Source organism: Triticum aestivum, chromosome 6B (assembly GCF_018294505.1).
Source record: "Triticum aestivum cultivar Chinese Spring chromosome 6B, IWGSC CS RefSeq v2.1, whole genome shotgun sequence".
NCBI lineage: Eukaryota > Viridiplantae > Streptophyta > Magnoliopsida > Poales > Poaceae > Triticum > Triticum aestivum.
Genome location: NC_057810.1, coordinates 363,271,715 through 363,291,236, shown reverse-complemented (window position 1 = coordinate 363,291,236; position 19,522 = coordinate 363,271,715). Strand labels below are relative to the sequence as shown.

At 45.9% G+C, this 19,522-nt stretch overlaps 1 long non-coding RNA gene across 1 annotated transcript; it reads right to left on the bottom strand.

Moving 5' to 3' along the window:
* Nucleotides 1-279: 279 nt before the first annotated feature.
* LOC123137169 (uncharacterized) lies at nt 280-3,390 on the bottom strand. The gene is made up of 3 exons (XR_006467824.1): nt 2,657-3,390; nt 1,067-1,601; nt 280-604 (listed from the first exon to the last, which is right to left on the bottom strand). It is a non-coding gene; the product is annotated as an uncharacterized lncRNA (long non-coding RNA).
* Nucleotides 3,391-19,522: the final 16,132 nt, after the last annotated feature.

Genomic DNA, 19,522 nt, shown 5'->3' with positions numbered 1-19,522 from the left:
CTACCCTCGTCGGCTCACACTTAATCTAGGGGAATTTATCTTAGCTTAAACCGAAAGGATGAACCTATGCACAATATCGCTAGCCTAATATACCAATTAGAAACATCATGTTTTATTGTCAATGAAGCTAAGGAAAAAGAGAACATACAATTTGTTGAGATTTTTCTTATGACAATTCGATGCCATGTCACAAGTTTTGATCTGCAGAGTTGTCGCGAGATAATTTGGTTAAGAAAAGGATCACAAATAAAATATTTTGGTGCCATCAAAATTTTCCAATGAATAAAAAATAAGTAGAATGCTATAGAACAGATTGCTAAATTAACAAATGTAGAGCAAAAACGTAAAGCCCGACAAGGTAAAAAAGCGAGAACACATCCTACAATCTTACCTACAGATATCGGCACACTATCAAGTGTTGCCTCTTTGCTAGAAGTGCAGTTAGACATTTTAGAATGGCTGGCTTCTTTCAGCTCTTAGAAACAATAGAAACTGGCAATATGCACAACACCTAATATTATCATGTCGACAATAACTATTCCGACTGATGAGAAGCATATTTCCTGGTATCCCATTATGGCCAAGTACGAACTGAAGATAATATCTACATTGAAATACAGCCGTCATTAAAACACTAAATCCTCAATTGCACATGTTTTTCGACTCTTACTAAAGTAAATATTTCAGCATACAAGTTCAATGGTATTCACACACGTCAATTTGTCATGGCCCGGAAATCATTCTAGTATTATCACGAATTTAAAATAAAACATAGCTAGATACCTGGAGTCTCATTGGAAATCCCTTTCGACTGGTATAGAATATCAGTTCAATTTTTACCTAGAACTATACCACAATCTACATATACAAGTTTATTAAAATCGCGGGCATCAAACTGGTAACCAACATGACTATAGAAAAGGAAGAAAATGGATTGCAGAGAGACCAGTGGAGATCTATGTATCTCGGTTTTGGGCTATCATCTTCACAATCAGAGAGACCATAACTTTGCCCCTCAACTAATTAAGAGTAATATTGTTTTGTTTGACACATGTAAGTAACTTACCAAAGAGGGATTAATCTCTCAAGGTTTCATGAAAATTCTTGGTGGAATTTGTTTGAACGACTAGCCTTAATGCATCCTGTGTGCTCCACATTCAAGTATTCTACCCTGTTGGTGTCTTTCACAGATGCCTTGCCTGAAGTGAGATGCATGCCACATAAATCATAATAGACTAGAAGCAGCGAGCACTGGTATGTGCATAACCGTGACCAAAATCCATCGAATCAATTAATTTTAAATGAAAACTGAGTTAAAAAACTGGAGATCGGAGTGACCATAAAGTAGACCGGCTTGCGACATAAATAGGGAGGCCCCATAATTAGTTTCTGTCAGGTACTGCAACATAAGTAGATCTTAACCCTTCTGGGTCGTCTGGATAAGCCATTGGAACGTACTGCACTCGAGAAAAATAGTTGCATGAACCAGATCGAATTCCCAGTTCAACTACTTCATGTCCAAAAGAGCTGAATCAAGTAGTATCTTTAGCAAAATAGTTGGAAACCTTTACGCCCATGCGTTGCTGGGTCTGTTCTAGAACCTGCATCATGCAAGAAAATATGATGTAAGTATACGTTTTGAAAGCTTTGACAAACTATTTGGCCAGTATATAAATTTGATGAATCAAATTCCCAATTTTAGTTGTCGAACTCATGGACGATGCAGCAATATGCCGATGCACATACAAAATTTGCTTGCCTTCTTTCTAAAATACATGTGAAGTTATGAATTTAGGTAGTAGAGATAAATGAGTAAGGGGATTGACTTGGTGGAATCGCATGCAACTTGAGATAACCCGCATCCTTTAATGGTGGTGCACTGGGCACACCAGATAAACCATCCTGCACATGACTCATTCGATTCATAATTAGTAAAATCTACTCCCTCCGTCCGGAATTACTTGTCATCAATGACAAGTATTTTCGGACGGAGGGAGTACTCTATTGTGTAAGAGCGGTATCACAACTTCACTTGTATTTTAGAAAGAAGGAAAACAAATGACCCTTGCAACTTACGGCGATAGATGATGCAGTAAAAAGAAACAATTGCGGGAAGAAACTCTGGGTCCTAGGTTAGATGCATCATCGATTGGACAAACAACAGATACAATTATGATGCGGTTGAGGAATCGAATTATTCTTGCATTTTCCAAAGGGAAGTAAATATCCATATCATAACGGTAAGCAAAATTGGGTTTCTACAAAGTTTTTTTAGAGTAATAAATATTGGCTAGATTATTATCCAAGTGAACTAAATGCACAAGCATGTCGTCCAAAAGAAGATACCAGTAAACAGCTTGTGTATCTTAACAGCAACATATAGAGGAGGTTTGTTCAATGAGAAAAATAATTGCTGCAATATCTATATGTTGAAAATTTCAATGCCTAGCCCAAGTGCAAAGATTATCTATCACGGGCATATTGATCTTCATGTTACAAGCAAAGACGAATGATTGTGTATCTTAGGAATAATACCAGAGCTTTCATATGCACTGGAGGACTGTAATTACTGCTATTCGCTCATTTGATATGTCGGATAATGAAGCAGGGAGTAACCGAAATGAGAATAGTTTATCAATTAGCACAGGAAACTAACCACTTCAGCAGAAGATTTGACTTTGCCTCCAGCAGAGACATGAGTGGAGCAGTGTTCCGACTGGCTTGGCTGCCTTACGAGCCTTAGGAATCGCATTGTTCCCCGGACTGGACCAGTATGTGAGTACTGAGATGCATACCCACCCATTGTTCCGCCACGCCACCTGGCTTGAGAACCACGGGCTGCCTGCAGAGTCCCAGTGCTCCTCCTCCTCGACGTACGTAGCAACATAGCTGTTGCCGCCACGGCTGCTGTGGCTTCCCCCTTGGCAGGGCCGTGTCCCTTGACGAGCTCAGATCCGAGTAGCCATCGATGGAGTAGCACGGGGCCGGCCTTCGCCCATGCCTGGTCATTCCTCCTGCCGCAGATTGGTCATGCATTGCCTCCACGGTCGCTCGCCATTGTTGCGGAGAAGTCCTCCACAGGTAGATGTGCATCCGTGGCGGCGACTCGATTGAGAAAAATCCTGATCAGAGGGGAAGAGTCAGAATTGGGCGGTGGCGACACCCGATCTAGGAACCCCATGCGCGAGAGAAAGAAAGAAAGAGTTGGGGATTGGGGTGCGGCGGCGCTGCTGGTGGAGAACGGGAGACGAGCGGCGGTGCGCTAGGGATTGAGGGAGGAGGGCTTGTGGTTTTTTTTGGTTTTTTTCACCGGCGATTGGGTGTTTGGGGATAAAAAATCCTCACGGAAGGGGCAGGGGGAGACGTACGTGCTCTGGACTCTCGAGGGGAAGCGAACGAGCGAACGAACGACTTAAGGACTGGAAAATTAGGAGTAGAGATGTGGGTGGACCGGTGCTTGGGTACTGTCCTTTCTTGGACAAGCATCCCACTTATGATTAACCCGTATTTTAAGCATCCGCAACTACAAAAAAAGTATTAAGGTAAATCTAACCATAGCATGAAACATGTGGATCCAAATCAGCCCCCTACGAAGCAACGCATAAACTAGGGTTTAAGCTTCTGTCACTCTAGCAACCCATCATCTACTTATTACTTTCCAATGCCTTCCTCTAGGCCCAAATAATGGTAAAGTGTCATGTACTCGACGTTCACATAACAACACTAGAGGAGACACAACATACATCTCATCAAAATATCGAATGAATGACAAATTCACATGACTACTAATAGCAAGACTTAATCCATGTCCTCAGGAAAAAACGTAACTACTCACAAATCATATTCATGTTCATAATCAAAGGGGTATTAATATGCATAAAGGAAATGAACATATGATGTTCCACCGAATAAACCAACTAGTATCAACTACAAGGAGTAATCAACACTACAAGCAACCCACAGGTACCAATCTGAGGTTTTAATACATAGACCGGATACAAGAGATGAACTAGGGTTTGAGAGAAGATGGTGCTGGTGAAGATGTGGATGAAGATTGACCCCCTCCCGATGAGAGGATTGATGGTGATGGTGATGATGATGGTGATGATTTCCCCCTCTGGGAGGGAAGTTTCCCCGGCAGAACAGCTCCGCCGGAGCCCTAGATTGGTTCCGCCAAGGTTCCGCCTCGTGGTGGCGGAGTTTCGTCCCGAAAGCTTGCTTATGATATTTTCTAGGGTAAGAGCATCTCCAACAGCCGCGCTATAGCGCCGCGTGCAAAAAACCTTTTAGCGCACGCTGCGGCTGGTTTTGCGCGCCCGCCTGCGCTGGCTCCAGCAGCCGTGCCATAATGCAGCGCGCGCGCACCGTTCCAGCAGAGCGCAAAAATACAGCGCGCGCGACTCGCCGGGCATTTTGCATATATGGATATTTTGGAAAAAAATGAACATCTAAAATTTGACACAAACAAGTTGATGAATAAAAGTTCCTGCCCACAAGTTCATCAAAATCATGCCCACAAGTTCATCCAACCAAGTTCAAATGCAAACTAAAAGTTCAAGACATGAAAGACACATCAAGCTTCATCTTCATCTTCCTCTTCTTCGTCTTCGTCCTCATCTTCCGAAGACGACTCTTCCGCCTCCGAAGATGAACCTTCCTCCCTATCCTCATCACGCACCGCATCACGCACCGCATCATGTGAAGCTCCGATGGTGTTGGCAAGATCTTCAATGGCATATACATGGGAATGTGTGTGAGAAGCCATGGCGGCCGGAGGTGCACCCATGGCGGCCGGAGGTGCACCCATGCCTCCCATGAGAGAAGCAAAACTCATGCCTCCCATGGCGGCCATAGCGTCGGAGGGTGCTCCAAAGCCACCCATGCCTCCCATGGCGGCCGGAGGTACACCCATGCCTCCCATGGCGGCCATAGCGTCGGAGGGTGCTCCAAAGCCACCCATGCCTCCCATGGCGGCCGGAGGTGCACCCATGCCTCCCATGCCTCCAAAGCCACCAATGCCTCCCGTGGCGCCGAGGCCACCTCCTCCCATGGCGCCGAGGCCACCCATGCCTCCCATGGCGCCGAGGCCACCGCCTCCAATGGCGCCGATGAAGGAAATGTGCCCTAGAGGCAATAATAAAGTTATTATTTATTTCCTTATATCATGATAAATGTTTATTATTCATGCTAGAATTGTATTAACCGGAAACATAATACATGTGTGAATACATAGACAAACATAGTGTCACTAGTATGCCTCTACTTGACTAGCTCGTTTACCAAAGATGGTTATGTTTCCTAACCATGGACAAAAGAGTTGTCATTTGATTAACGGGATCACATCATTAGGAGAATGATGTGATTGAATTGACCCATTCCGTTAGCTTAGCACTTGATCGTTTAGTATGTTGCTATTGCTTTCTTCATGACTTATACATGTTCCTGTAACTATGAGATTATGCAACTCCCGTTTACCGGAGGAACACTTTGGGTGCTACCAAACGTCACAACGTAACTGGGTGATTATAAAAGAGTACTACAGGTGTCTCCAAAGGTACATGTTGGGTTGGCGTATTTCGAGATTAGGTTTTGTCACTCCGATTGTTGGAGAGGTATCTCTGGGCCCTCTCGGTAATGCACATCACTATAAGCCTTGCAAGCAATGTAGCTAATGAGTTAGTTACGGAATGATGCATTACGTAACGAGTAAAGAGACTTGCCGGTAACGAGATTGAACTAGGTATTGGATACCGACGATCGAATCTCGGGCAAATAACATACCGATGACAAAGGGAACAAAGTATGTTGTTATGCGGTTTGACCGATAAAGATCTTCGTAGAATATGTGGGAGCCAATATGAGCATCCAGGTTCCGCTATTGGTTGACCGAGAATAGTTCTAGGTCATGTCTACATTGTTCTCGAACCCGTAGGGTCCGCACGCTTAAGGTTTCGATGACAGTTATATTATGAGTTTATGAGTTTTGATGTACCGAAGGAGTTCGGAGTCCCGGATGAGATCGGGGACATGACGAGGAGTCTCGAAATGGTCGAGACGTAAAGATCGATATATTGGACGACTATATTCGCAGTTCGGAAAGGTTCCGAGTGATTCGGGTATTTTTCGGAGTACCGGAGAGTTACGGGAATTCGCCGGGGAGTATATGGGCCTTATTGGGCCATACGGGAATAGAGGAGAGAGGCCGAAAGGAAGGAGGCGCGCAGCCCCCTCTGGTCCGAATTGGACAAGGGGTGCGGCCCCCTTTTCCTTCCTCCTCTCCCCCTCTTTCCCCCTTCTCCTACTCCAACAAGGAAGGAGGGAGTCCTACTCCCGGTGGGAGTAGGACTCCCCTTGGCGCGCCCTTACTAGGCCGGCCGCCCCCTCCCCCCTTGCTCCTTTATATACAGGGGCAGGGGGCACCTCTAGACACAACAACAATTGATCCCTTGGATCTCTTAGCCGTGTGCGGTGCCCCCCTCCATCATAATCCACCTCGATAATATCGTAGCGGTGCTTAGGCGAAGCCCTGCGTCGGTAGTACATCAAGATCGTTACCACGCCGTCGTGCTGACGGAACTCTCCCTCAACACTCGGCTGGATCGGAGTTCGAGGGACGTCATCGAGCTGAACGTGTGCTAGAACTCGGAGGTACCGTAGTTTCGGTGCTTGATCGGTCGGGCCGTGAAGACGTACGACTACATCAACCACGTTGTTCTAACGCTTCCGCTTTCGGTCTACGAGGGTACGTGGACAACACTCTCCCCTCTCGTTGCTATGCCATCACCATGATCTTGCGTGTACGTAGGAATTTTTTTGAAATTACTACGTTCCCCAACAGCCGAAGCCACCCATGCCTCCCATGGCGCCGAGGCCATCGCCACCCATTGCACGAACCAAGGCTCCTTTTCGGATCAAGACTTCTTGTTGGGCAAGATTGACATACTCCTTTTGCGCCGCATTGAGGTTAGATGTGTCCATGAAGAACAAGTGCTTCTCCCATTCCAACAACTTAGCTCGCTCCTCGTTGCTCACTTTCCTCTCCTCCAAAGTCACCTTTCTCTCCTCGGCCGCCACCCTTCTCTCCTCGGCCGCCAACCTCCTCTCCTCGGCCACAGCATCTTGGTTCCTTGCCATTTTCCTCACCTCATTCGCTTCGACCCTTGCCTTCACAATAGCTTCCATAGCATTTTTGAGCTCATCATCTCCTTTCTTCTTCTTCTTTTCGGTTTTGTCTTTCTTGCACCCATCCGGTCGTTTTGTCTTCGAGTATGAAACCGAGTTGGGTGTGGGGCTTCTCTTGCCGTCATCACTTGATGCATCCTCCTCCTCCTCATCATCATTCATCTCAATTGCTCGCTTCCGTTTGTTGCTCAAATGCAAATCCTCCAAACCATAACGCTTCTTCCATTTCTCATCATCCTTTAACACTTCATAGCAATGAGGCAAGGTAAAGATCCTGCCTTTCTTGATCTTCCCCTTCTTGGTTGTCCTTGTCTCTTGTTTGAACAAGTTTTGTGCAATGTTGTACTACAAGAAAAACAAAACAAGTTAGCACTTCGGTCACCAAAAACAAGTATGATGAACATATATGAGATGCCACTTACTCGATCATCCTCATTTGTGCCACTTGGGTTAATCTTGTCCACCGACTTTTGCGCGGCCGCCCACTTTTGACAATCCGAGTTGATTGTCGACCATCGGGACCGAAGTGATCTCTCGGAGCGGTAAATTCCACTCTTGTTGTGAGCATTAAAGTGTTCTGTCATTCGCCCCCAATACGCGTCTCTACTTTGATCACCTCCAATGGATGGATCCTTCGACACATGCAAATAAGTGTAGCATAGTAACTTGTCATCGGTGGTGGAGTAATTGCCCGCTCTTCCTCTCGGCGCCTCGACAATTCCCTCACCCTCCTCGTGCATTGAACAAATAAGAAGAAAAAATACTTGGAAAATTTTTCACCTTGGGGGCATTTCGTCGAACACGTGGTGCGCGTCGGCGGCCGGCTCAACGAGTGAGCTCGCCGGCGCTTCGGTAGCCGCCGCGGCCGTCGAACGCCCTGCAAGCTTTTTTTCCCTCGCCATGTCGGAGCCGTCCACCACCTTGTTCTTCTTCGCGGATGTTTTGCCCTTCTTCGCCTGCGCCGCATTGGGTACCTTCTTTGACGGTGCGGCGGCGGCACGGGATGGCGCCGGCGCGACGCCACCCAGCGCCGGCAAGAAGAGGCTGCTCTAAAAGACTTCATATAGCAGAAGATGGCCACCGGAGGGCGTCCAGGGGGCCCACGAGGCAGGGGGCGCGCCCAGGGGGGTAGGGCGTGCCCCCCACCCTCGTGGATGGTGGGTGGCCCCCTCTGGAACTTCTTCCGCTCAATATTTTGTATTAAATCCAAAAATGACTTTCGTGGAGTTTCAGGACTTTTGGAGCTGTGCAGAATAGGTCTCTAATATTTGCTCCTTTTCCAGCCCAGAATCCCAGCTACCGGCATTCTCTCTCTTCATGTAAACCTTGTAAAATAAGAGAGAATAGGCATAAGTATTGTGACATAATGTGAAATAACAGCCCATAATGCAATAAATATCGATATTAAAGCATGATGCAAAATGGACGTATCACTTTCCTATTTGTCATCAAGGGTGGCACTGATAGTGAAAGTACCACCGACGCCAACCAGCCCCGCCGGGGCCTTTTTCACTTGTGGAGCAGTAACCATGGATCTCTTGCTGTTGGAACACTCCGACATGTCGTCAACGGGTGTCGTGCACTCGGTGGGGGCACGCTTCCCAAACTCTCTACAAGAGGTCCTAAAATCCTTCTTCTTTCCTTTGCTTTCCTTTGCGGGAACTGCTGTCGTCGCTGCCTCTGCAGCAACCGCGTCCTAGTACATCTTGTCCACACAAATGATGGCATCTTTCTTATCTAACGGGATCGTGAGGACTCCTAGTGGCCCAAGCATCTTCAAGGTATTGTAGGCATAGTGGGATGCCACCATGAATTTAGCCAAGGCCGGGCATCCAAGGATCCCATTTGTACGGCAGGGGGAGATCAACTACGTCAAACACAATCCTCTCAGTCCGGTAGTTCAGTCCTCCCCCAAATTTTACCGGCAACATGATCTTTCCATTAGGATGACTCCTGCCGGGATTGACTCCTTGAAATGTGCCGGTAACCTCCAATTCTTCCTCTACTATCTGAAACTTGCTGATAACTACTCGAGAAATCAGATTCAGTCCGTCACAATTGTCCACCAGCATCTTCGTGACCTTGAGTTTACAAATTGTTGGAGAAACCAACAAAGGCAAGCATCCTACCATAGTGGTACGGCTAGGATGATCCTCTTTGTCAAAGATGATGGGTGTATGGGACCATTTGAACGGCTTCCGGGCCTCTAGCGCTGGTTCCACGGCATTGACTTCTCGTTCCCACCGCTTAAGTTGGAGACGGGAGGTGTGCGAAGATGCACCCCCGTCAACGCACAGGGCATCCGTGGCCTTCTGAAACTCTTGCTCACTAGTTTTCTTTTCATCCCCTTTATCACGCTCATCATCACAGGCTTCCTTATACTGGCCTCTAGTTGGTTTTCCTTTGTTCTGAAAGGGTTTGTTGGGGCGATTTGCTCCATCACCTTGGCGCTTACCACCAGTGACATTCTGACCCTTTTCCTTATCACACTTCTCATACTATGCTCTCTGTCTCTTGACCAACTGCTCAACCTGATAGCACTCCTGAAGGTCGTGACCTTTGGTCCGGTGGATCTTGCAGTACAGCCCATCACCGTTCCCCGCCTTCTCGGCAGCCGCAACTTCCCAGCAATCAGTGCACACGGAAACCTCTTTGCCGGGGGCCCCAGCCTTGGCGATCTTGTCGGTACTTGGGGTGTGTGACCCTTCAACAGTTAATATTGCCTTATCTCTTTGCTTCTTACTGCCCTTCTTCACCTTCTTCTGACTGGTGGACTCATCATCATCCTCTGAATCAACATTGATGCAATATTCCTCTCTGGGCAACTTCCTTCATACCTCCATCCGAGCACACTTATCCGCTAGGGTGTACATCTCCTTCACAGTCTTGGGCAACCATACGTTCATCTTAGAACGGATCCGACGGTTGTGCACATTGGACTGGAAGGCATCTATCACAGCTGTCGGATGGATATTTGGAATATTTCTATGAACTTTGCTGAATCTCTGTAAGTACTTATGGAGGGTTTCTCCTTCCTTCTGTTGGAGAAGCTGTAGATTGTTGGGACGGCCCGGCTCCTGGCGGCAACTGGTGAAAGCGCCGATGAACTCGTGGCACAGGTCTGCCCATGACGAAATAGAGTTCTCCAGCAGGTGCATCAGCCAAGACCTCATGTTGGACTTGAGGGCCAATGGTATGTAGTTGGCGAACAAATTCTCATCTCTTCCCCCGGCAGCCTGAATAGCGATGGTGTAGATGCTCAGGAACACTGCCGAGTTCAGCCTCCCGTCATACTTCTTAGGTATCTCTGGCTGAACGTGCGAACGGACGGCCAACAGACTTGTTGCAGCTCATAGGTGAAGGCAGGGCAGCCAAGCTTAAAGGGCAGGGGGCCACCAACACCAAGTGTGGACTCGTCGACGTCGGGGTCGTCGTGCCCGTCGGCTCGGAGGAGGTCGCCGTGGCGCTGCTCGATGAAGCACATGTCTCCTCTCCGCCTATCTTCTGGGGTTCGTCGTTGGCCTGGACGTGCTCGAGGATCAGAGGAGGCCATCGAGACATCATTGGATCTTGATACGATCGCGCCCGTGGTGGCTGCTGTGGCGGGGACTGCACCATGGGTACGGCTCCCTCCGTATGGGCAACAACATGGGCCGTTGCCGTTGCTTGGGGAGGTGCCTCGCGAGCCCTCGGCTTCGGCCAAAACGAGCAGGCTTTGCATGGTGGCACGCCATTCGTCCATCGCTCGGCTGCTGGTGGAAACCTCAGCAGCAGCTGAGCCCGCGCCATGGCCTCCGAGCTATGATTGGCATATATGATGACGAAGTTGATCACGTTGTCGCTCGGCTCATGATGAAGCCAGCGACGGCAGCACTGTGCCCCGCTGTTGCGGTGCAACCACCTAGGTGGCAGGGTTGGGAGGCGGAGGGCCGCGGCTCGCCCCAGACCGTGCGCCATCGTTGTGGGTGTGCCCGTTGGTGATTAGAGTGCGGCCGTCGAGGTGTTCCTGATGTTGCTCCTCCGGTGTCTCCTGCTCCTGCGTCGGCCGCGGTGGACGGGGTGGCGGTGCCGCCTGCTCCGACCACATCCCCAGCAGCGTTCGCATCCTCGTGCATCTCCGTGCCTCCCACAGCGTTGGAGGCCGCGGGCGGCGGGGCCTTCGAGGTGGACGGATGAGCCGAAGAAGCAGGTTTCTTCTTGGGCGCCATGGTCGACGGCGCCGTCGAAGATGCAGACGGCGATGAAGATGACATGCTGGTTACATCTTCAGGTTCGCACAAGTGATCTCCCCCTACCTGGCGTGCCAAAGATGTCACGGGAAACCATGACCACCTACGGGACCAGGGCAGCCCCTTGCTGGTTCGGCAGGGGGGTCGCATTATAAAAGATCAAACCAACATGGGGTAGCGCAGGAGAGATCACACGGGCAGTTTTACCTAGGTTCGGGCCGCCGTGAGGCGTAAAACCCTACAACAGCTTTGGTGGATTGATGGTGGAAAAGTGGTGGTGGTGGGTAGTACACTTGCCCGACAGGGGTTGCTTCAGGGCGGTAGAGACTACGCACGTACGAGGGTGCAAGTAATCTAACTTTTCAACCCCTCGAACTGTTGCCATGGGCCTCCTTTTATAGCCTAAGGGGTCACCATAGTGGAAAATTAGTCATTAGACACTGATATGATAGAAAATAGTGCTGTCATACCTAACTCTGTAGGTCGTCAGTGTGCATTTAATGCACCACTTAGTGGCAAGTTGTTGCTTGCCCGGCAGGGCTTGCCGGGCTATCTTGCTAGCTCCATGCCTGCTCATTCGACACGTCATAGGACGGGTGTCATCTATGTGTTTCCTTGGTAGGAAGTGTCCGCCATGTGGAGAATGGTTGCCACTTAATCACTCCGCGGCTTGACACCGCACTTATCAACGACGTGGGTCATGGTGGAGTAGTTGGTGAGGTACTCTAGCCTCCGCGAGTCCTGGCAGGCCCTGCTGGGAGGCCTTGGTCATCTGCTTCTGGAGTGTCCTTGCCCCTTGCCGGGCTCACCTGCCCGGCAAGGGAGGCTTCTCTCTTGATGATATATAGCTTCTCTGACTTGGCCTTGGATCCTTCTGATCTACTTGTTGGTTCTTAGAGTCACTTGGCTCCTTATACTCCTTGGTTTGAGGCTTCAATCTTGATCTTGTGCCCGTGCATGGTCAGGGCAACATGCCCAGGGTCCATTGCACCGACAACCAATCTTGGACGTTATGCCTATAAATATATGATCATTGACTTGGATATCGTCATAATTATTTTCTTTTCTATCAATTACCCAACAATAATTTGTTTACCCACCATATGCTATTTTCTCGAGAGAAGCCTCTAGTGAAAACTACGCCCCCCTGGTCTATTTCCTATCTTATATTAAAACCAAAAATACCTTGCGACAATTTTTTTAGATCTATTAATCAAAACCTATACAATTTAACCTTTCTCAATACCGTTGATGCATTGACAACCCCTCTATGCATTGGGTTGCAAGTATTTGTTGTTTCTGGGCAAGTGTTGTTTAAATAGTGTTTCTTGGCTCTCCTACCGGATTGATAATCTTGGTTTCATAACTGAGGGAAATACTTATCTCTACTGTACTGCATCATCCTCTCCTCTTCGGGGAAATCCCAGAGCAGCTCACAAGTAGCGGGAAGAATTTCTGGCGCCGTTGCTGGGGAGACATCATCAACATCTATCAAGTACCTATGCATGAACTTTCATCTCCTTGAATTTACTTTATTTTCCATTTGCCTCCCGTTTTCATCTCCCGCATTTCTAAAAAGGTTTTACAATAATACAAAAATATTTTCCGTTTGCCTTCGTCTTGTTTCATCTTTTGTTTGCTTGTTCTAAAACTATCAGCATGAGTGATTTTGGTATTGAAGAAGCAGATGATGGTAGAACTCCTAAAATTGGAAGTTCTACTAATCTTGTTGCTGAAACTTTTGTTTTGGGACAAGGAATTTTATAGGAAAAAGTATCATCCAATAATTCTTTAATTGCATTGGAACTTTGCCTTGTGGTCATGCTCTTATACTTAAAAGAACTAAAACTTATGTAGAAGCTATTTCCGCACTTGTTCTTAAACATGAGAGAATATTAATTCACACTCATCCCACCTTGCAAAGATTGTGTTATGACTTGCCTATTAAAAAGTTCATAGAGCTAAAAAGATAACTACCCTTGTCCTCATGAATGAGTTTGATCACATAGTACAGGAAGCTATGGAGATCTTTGATTTTTTTGGTATGAACTATGAAAAGATGGTAATAGATGATATCCTTCATAATATTGATTATTTCTTAAGGTATTTTCTTCATAATGATCGCATCTTTGATGATAACCTTAAAAAGGAAGTTCCTCCTTTGAGTATGATCCAACAAGTCTTTAATGATGTTAATCAACAATATTCTTGGATTGTAGTCAGTAATTAAGGGGGGGATTGTAGATGGGCAACTTGCTAATGCTAAAATTTTGCTTGATGATGTGTTTCATATTATATTTGAAAAACCTCCTGCTGAAAACACATCTATGGAAATAAGAAGAAAGATGACAATACTTGAAACTTTGCATTATGCCTAGCTAGGGGCGTAAAACAATAGTGCTAGTTGGGAGCCAACACAATAGTTATTTTATATTTTTTTGTTTTCTTTCTATTTTTCAATAAGTATACAATTATGCTACTGTTATGATTATGTTTTAGTGTTTTAATTAGTGTTTGAACCAAGTAAAGCCTTTTGGGATGATTTAGGTGATAGTTGCTTTGATTCTATGCATTAACAGTAACTTTTCCGCCCAGTAGCACAATTGATCTAATCTGCTAGAGGGCGATAAATTTCTGATTTTTGACACATGATTGATATACAAATTTCCCAGGCTTTCCTAATTTTCAGAATTTTTATAGTTACAGAAGTATGGTTAAAGTACAAATTACTACAAATTGTTCTATTTTTGACAGATTCTATTTTTGTTGCATTGTGTACTTATTTTGATGAGTCTATGGATTGTATCAGGGGGTATAAGCCATGGTAATGTTAGAATACAGTAGGTATAATGAAATAAAAAATATGAATGTGTTTGCAACAAAACTTAAAGTGGTGATTTGCTTTATTATACTAATGATCTCACGAAGGTTTTGTTAAGTTCTGTGTGATTGAAGTTTTCACGTTTGGGGTGAGATCACAATGGATGAAGGAATAAGGAGTGGCAACAGCCTAAGCGTTCGGATGCCCAAGTCACCCAAGGTAATATTCAAGGACTCCCAAGCAACTATTCTTCGGCCCCTCTTTCTTCTAATGACCATCGGTAATTTTACTTGGAACTATATTTTTATTCATCACATATCATGAGTTTTGCTTGGAGCGTCTTGTAATATATGAGTCTTTGCTTGTTTTGCTTTCTACTTTGTCACAACCATCTTTTCTAAACACACCTATTTGACAGAGCCACACGCATATCATGATTTGCTAGAATACTCTATGTGCTTCACTTAAACCTTATGAGCTAGGTAGTTGCTCTAGTGCTTCACTTATATCTTTTAGAGCACAGCGGTGGTTATATTTTGAAGAAATAAACTCTCATGCTTTGTCGGTGGAACGAACACCTATGGGATCACAGGAATCCCTTCTATGTTCGGCGGGGAGAGTATCTGCACGAAGCGCAGGTCTAGCAGTCAGCACAAGGGGATTTTTACCCAGGTTCGGGCCGCAAAGATGCGTAATACCCTAGTCCTACTTGTCTGGATATATGTGTTCTTGAGATCTTGAACTAGCTGCGGTGCATGCACAGTCTAAAAAGTCTGAATCCCCTCTCAGTACGCCTTGGGCCTCCTTTTATATGTAAAAGGGGTTGCCACAGTGGCACATAGGAGGTGGAAAGCAAGCTACAGTGTGTGAGCTTATTGGTCGGCACCATAGGACAAACACATTTAATGCATAGCCTACGTGTCCTCTTACTTTATCGGGGATGGCAATAGAAGTCGTCCTGTCCGTCGCCGCCCCTCCTTGCTTTGACACGCGTCCAGGCTGACAAGGCATGCAGTGCCACGCTAGCTAGCTAGTTGCTGCGTTGGCGCAGCGGTAGAGCCTCCACAAAGATCTGCATGGCGTCACGCAGGCGCCTGCTTAGTTGGCACATTGGTCATCGCACTGGAGTGGTGGTGAGGTGGCAAGACCTTGCCGGGCGTGGGCCTGGCCACGGCCTAGCAATCGTCCTCAGCAAGGCTTGCCGGGGGCCTTGCAATTGTCCCCGGCAAGGGTCTTGCCGGGGGCCTTCTCTTCTGGTCCCACGTGGACCCGCAGGCCATCAATCTTTATGAAGATATGCATGCTACTACACATGCGTTCCCAAATCTTGGCTTTAACGTTGTCGATGGTGTCAGAACTCTCAGCCTCAAGGTGGATAGCCTTGCTGGTGCTATGTAGATTCCCCCATCAAGGAGCTTGCGGAGCTACGCATGCCGCTCTTCCAAGGATGCTACCGGGGGGGGGGGGGTTCTGCCTGTCCTCTTCTCTTTGTTCACTTTGTTAAATATTTGTCTTGGTAGTCTTGCGTTCTGTCTTCTGCTGTCCTACCGGGCCCGGCCACAGGCGTGGCTACAACTGCCCGTGCACGAGTAAGGGGTACAGGAGAACCCATACTTTTGTACACCAACATGCTTCATATATAATGTTTTTAGAGTTATTAAATTTTAAAGAAATATCCTCTCGTGCTTCACTTATATTATTTCGAGAGATGAAAGTTTTGAAGAAATATTTGTGCTCTCGTGCTTCACTTATATCTTTTTGAGAATTAAAGATAGTAATGGTAATTTGCATGAGATATGAATTTGGTCCCTAAGTGATAGATACCCAAGGGGGATTGGATATAACAAAAACTTTCATGAACATCATTAGAAATTATGATATTGATTCCTTGCAATAGTTTTGCGATATGGAGATAGTGATATGTGAGTCATGTTGATGAGTAATTATGCTTTACTAAGAATATTGGTGTTAAGGTTTGTGCTTCCCTATGCATGCACATAAAGTCAATAGTTATGCAACAAAATTATATCCTACTTGTTCAGTGTTGATTATGTTCAATGCTCGTTTATGACCGTTTTCGTTTTTTGGTTGGTTGCTTCTCAATCTATTTGCCAACCTTCCCTTGTATTAATCCGGTATACTGCTTGTGCATCCAATTCCTTAAATCCAAAGTTGTGCCAAATCAGTCCATCCTACCTACCTATATGTGGTAATTCCATGTCATTCCAAGTAAATTTGTATGTGCCAACTCTAATTTTCAAAATGAATTTCTATTTTATGTGCCCGTATCGCTCATGAAGCGCCAGCGGGTGGCCAATATTTTCCATGATAGTTATTTTATTCCCACGATGACTGTTTATTCACTTGTTATTGCACGAGAGTGTGGCAGGTAATAGGGATGCTGCCGTGGAATTGTCACGACAGATGTCCTTAGTGTGAGGACTTAGTCGCGAGGCCAACACATCTATGTGGTAGCTTGACAGGGGTTGGGCGGAATCGAGAGACGCAATATAAGACAAGGATTTAGACAGCTTCGGGCCCCGGGAAACATCATCCGGTAATAACCCTACATGCTGTTTGTGGCTAGGTCTCATTATGATCATGAGGGAGTCGGCGGTAAGCCGGCTCTTTGTGTCTAGCCCTAGAGATTGTTTCTTGCTTGTCCCTCTTTGGGGAGCCCTACCCCTCCTTATATAAGTTGAAGGGGCGGGTTACATGACTAGTCCTAGTAGGATTTGGATTACTCTATTACAAGTGGAGTCCTAGTCTTGCTTCCTTTATAAGAGAATATTCCTTGTGCTTTCCTCATAAACCGGCCCACCATTAACATGAGCCGGCCTTCTGGGCCTTGGGCCTTGTCATCCATCTGACCCGCCCGCCGGGTTACTATGAGCCGCCAAGTCCGGCGGATTACCCGTGAATCGCCAAGCTCTGGGCGGGTCATACTTCTGGCGGTTTACACCGCGGGGTATATCCCCGACATTAGCCCCCAGTTTAATTTGGATTTTATCCATGTTAAACTGATCTGCAACATAAACACAAGAACAAATTTGATAGGTTGTACTCCAGGTTAAATATTCTTGTAAGCCGGCACCAGATCATCCTTAAGTCCTTGACATTTCTTCCTTGATATGTATCCATGATCTCATAGCAAATCTCCTTAGCAGATATGTCCCAATTTTACCAATGCAAAAGATCCAGATACTTCCTTTGAGAAATCCGGGTCAACAGGCCAGCTTCAGAGTCAATTTGCTGACATTGGTCTCTTGTTGAGAAATATTATAAGAAATAATCCATTTGAGTCGGTTTCCAAAGCTCCGGCTTAATAAACATTTTGGACTCAAGATTCATCTGGTGATCCGCCAGTTTAAAGATGTAGAGGTTGGCGAGCAAAATTGCCGGCTTGTAAATATTGATAACACCGGGTCATAACTCTTGCTGATGCCGGGTTAATCTTATGATGACGCCGAGTCATAAACTTTGCAGATTTCTCTGATAATAATACAATACCTGATTTGCTCAAAATTGATAATTTGAAGTTATTCCTCCCTTATATGCATATCACCTGTAGCCCCTAAGTGTCGGGTTGTCATGCTTGCAGCAACCTGGGACTTGTAATTGCCTTATGCTCATAAAGATTTCAACCAGTGTAGCCCCCAAGGGCCGGGTCATTATGCAATAATGAGCAGGGACTTTGTAAATATGATCATGTAAACTTGTGCAAGAACGTGTAGGCCCCAAGAGCCGGCTCAATAAGATATTACTGAGCTGGGACTTTGTATATGATTCATTAATAATACCATCAAATAATGTAATCTCCACCATGGGGCTTGAACCCACGTCCACAAGGTTAAGAGCTTTGTACTCTACCAACTGAATAATGGATTTTTCAATATAATGGATTAAGGCTTGTGTACCTTGAATTTCCGACGGGAGCAATTGGTAGCCCCCAAGGGCCGGCTCACTTAAAATGTGATGAGTCGGGTCTTCAATAAGTTGAGCAAAAAATGACTTTGCATTAGCCCCCAAGTGCCATGGTGCATGCTGGCAGTGACATGGGACTTGTATATTCGATGTAATCTCGATTTGAACAATGTAGCCTCCAAGTGTCGGGTCGTAAGCCTGCAGCGACTCGGGACTATTTCCTCCATTGTAAAATAAATCATGCCCATTGATAAAAATAATAGCCGTTGCGCTAAAGCGACTTTGAAAACCTCAATCATAACACTGGTTATTGATAATCACAATAGAAATCCAGCCATGTTGGCTATTCAAGATTTGAATAATATAATCCGGTATGAAAACCTCAATCATTCAATATCATCATGAAAATCTAGCCAGTTTTGGCTATTAAAGATTTGAATACCTCATCGGTTGATAAGTAAATCCGAAGTTTAAATACCTGGCGGCTCTTGGCCGAGGACGACTTAATGCGCATTCATTGTAAGCCGGAATTTTTGTAACCCGATGGCCTATAGCCCTTGAGAAAATCAATAATTGATAACCCTTTTGAGACACCAATTTCAGTGATGAGCTTGGACTGAAGCATTTATATAAGTCATAGTTTTGCAAATCCTGCACAGAGTTTAAACAACATATGCCCTGGCGACTTAATGTCAAGCACCCTGCACACAAGTAGATCACAAGAACCCTTGGCAGTTTGCCGCAGGGCGGGTCATAATACCTCACATATAACCACTGTGATATTGAATTTGTACTCCCGTTTACATGACCTGCGCAGTAAGGGTGATAACCCAATCCTTAGAAGCCAATGCTTCCACATAGATGATGATTGTCATAAGCTGTTGACTTATAGTCAAAAGCCAAGCCAGGTTAAGCATAAAACACTTATATACATTTGAGATATAATCCAAAAAAGGTCTCAAGTCAAACCCAAAATTGTTTGCAAAAAAGACTTGAAAAATTTAAGGCTTCGGATTCGTATACGATCAGAAAACCATTCCAAAGGGGTTGAGCTAAGTTCGAATACGATCATATAGCCCCCAGTGGCTTTGGCGTTGCCGATCAAGAAGGTACCGATAGCTTTGTTGTCTTTGGTTCGAATACGACCTATCTTTGAACAGGAAGCCCCCATATGACCTTGAGAGTTGTTTAACGACGCTGATTCGAATACGATCCATGTCCGACCCAAAAGAGGTTAAGCTATGATTCGGATACGATCAAGAAGCCCCCTAGTGAGTTTGGCAATGTGCCAATCAAAAGGGTTTCGACAGCTATGTTCTCTTTGGTTCGAATACGACCTATGTTTGAATAGGAAGCCCCCAAGTGA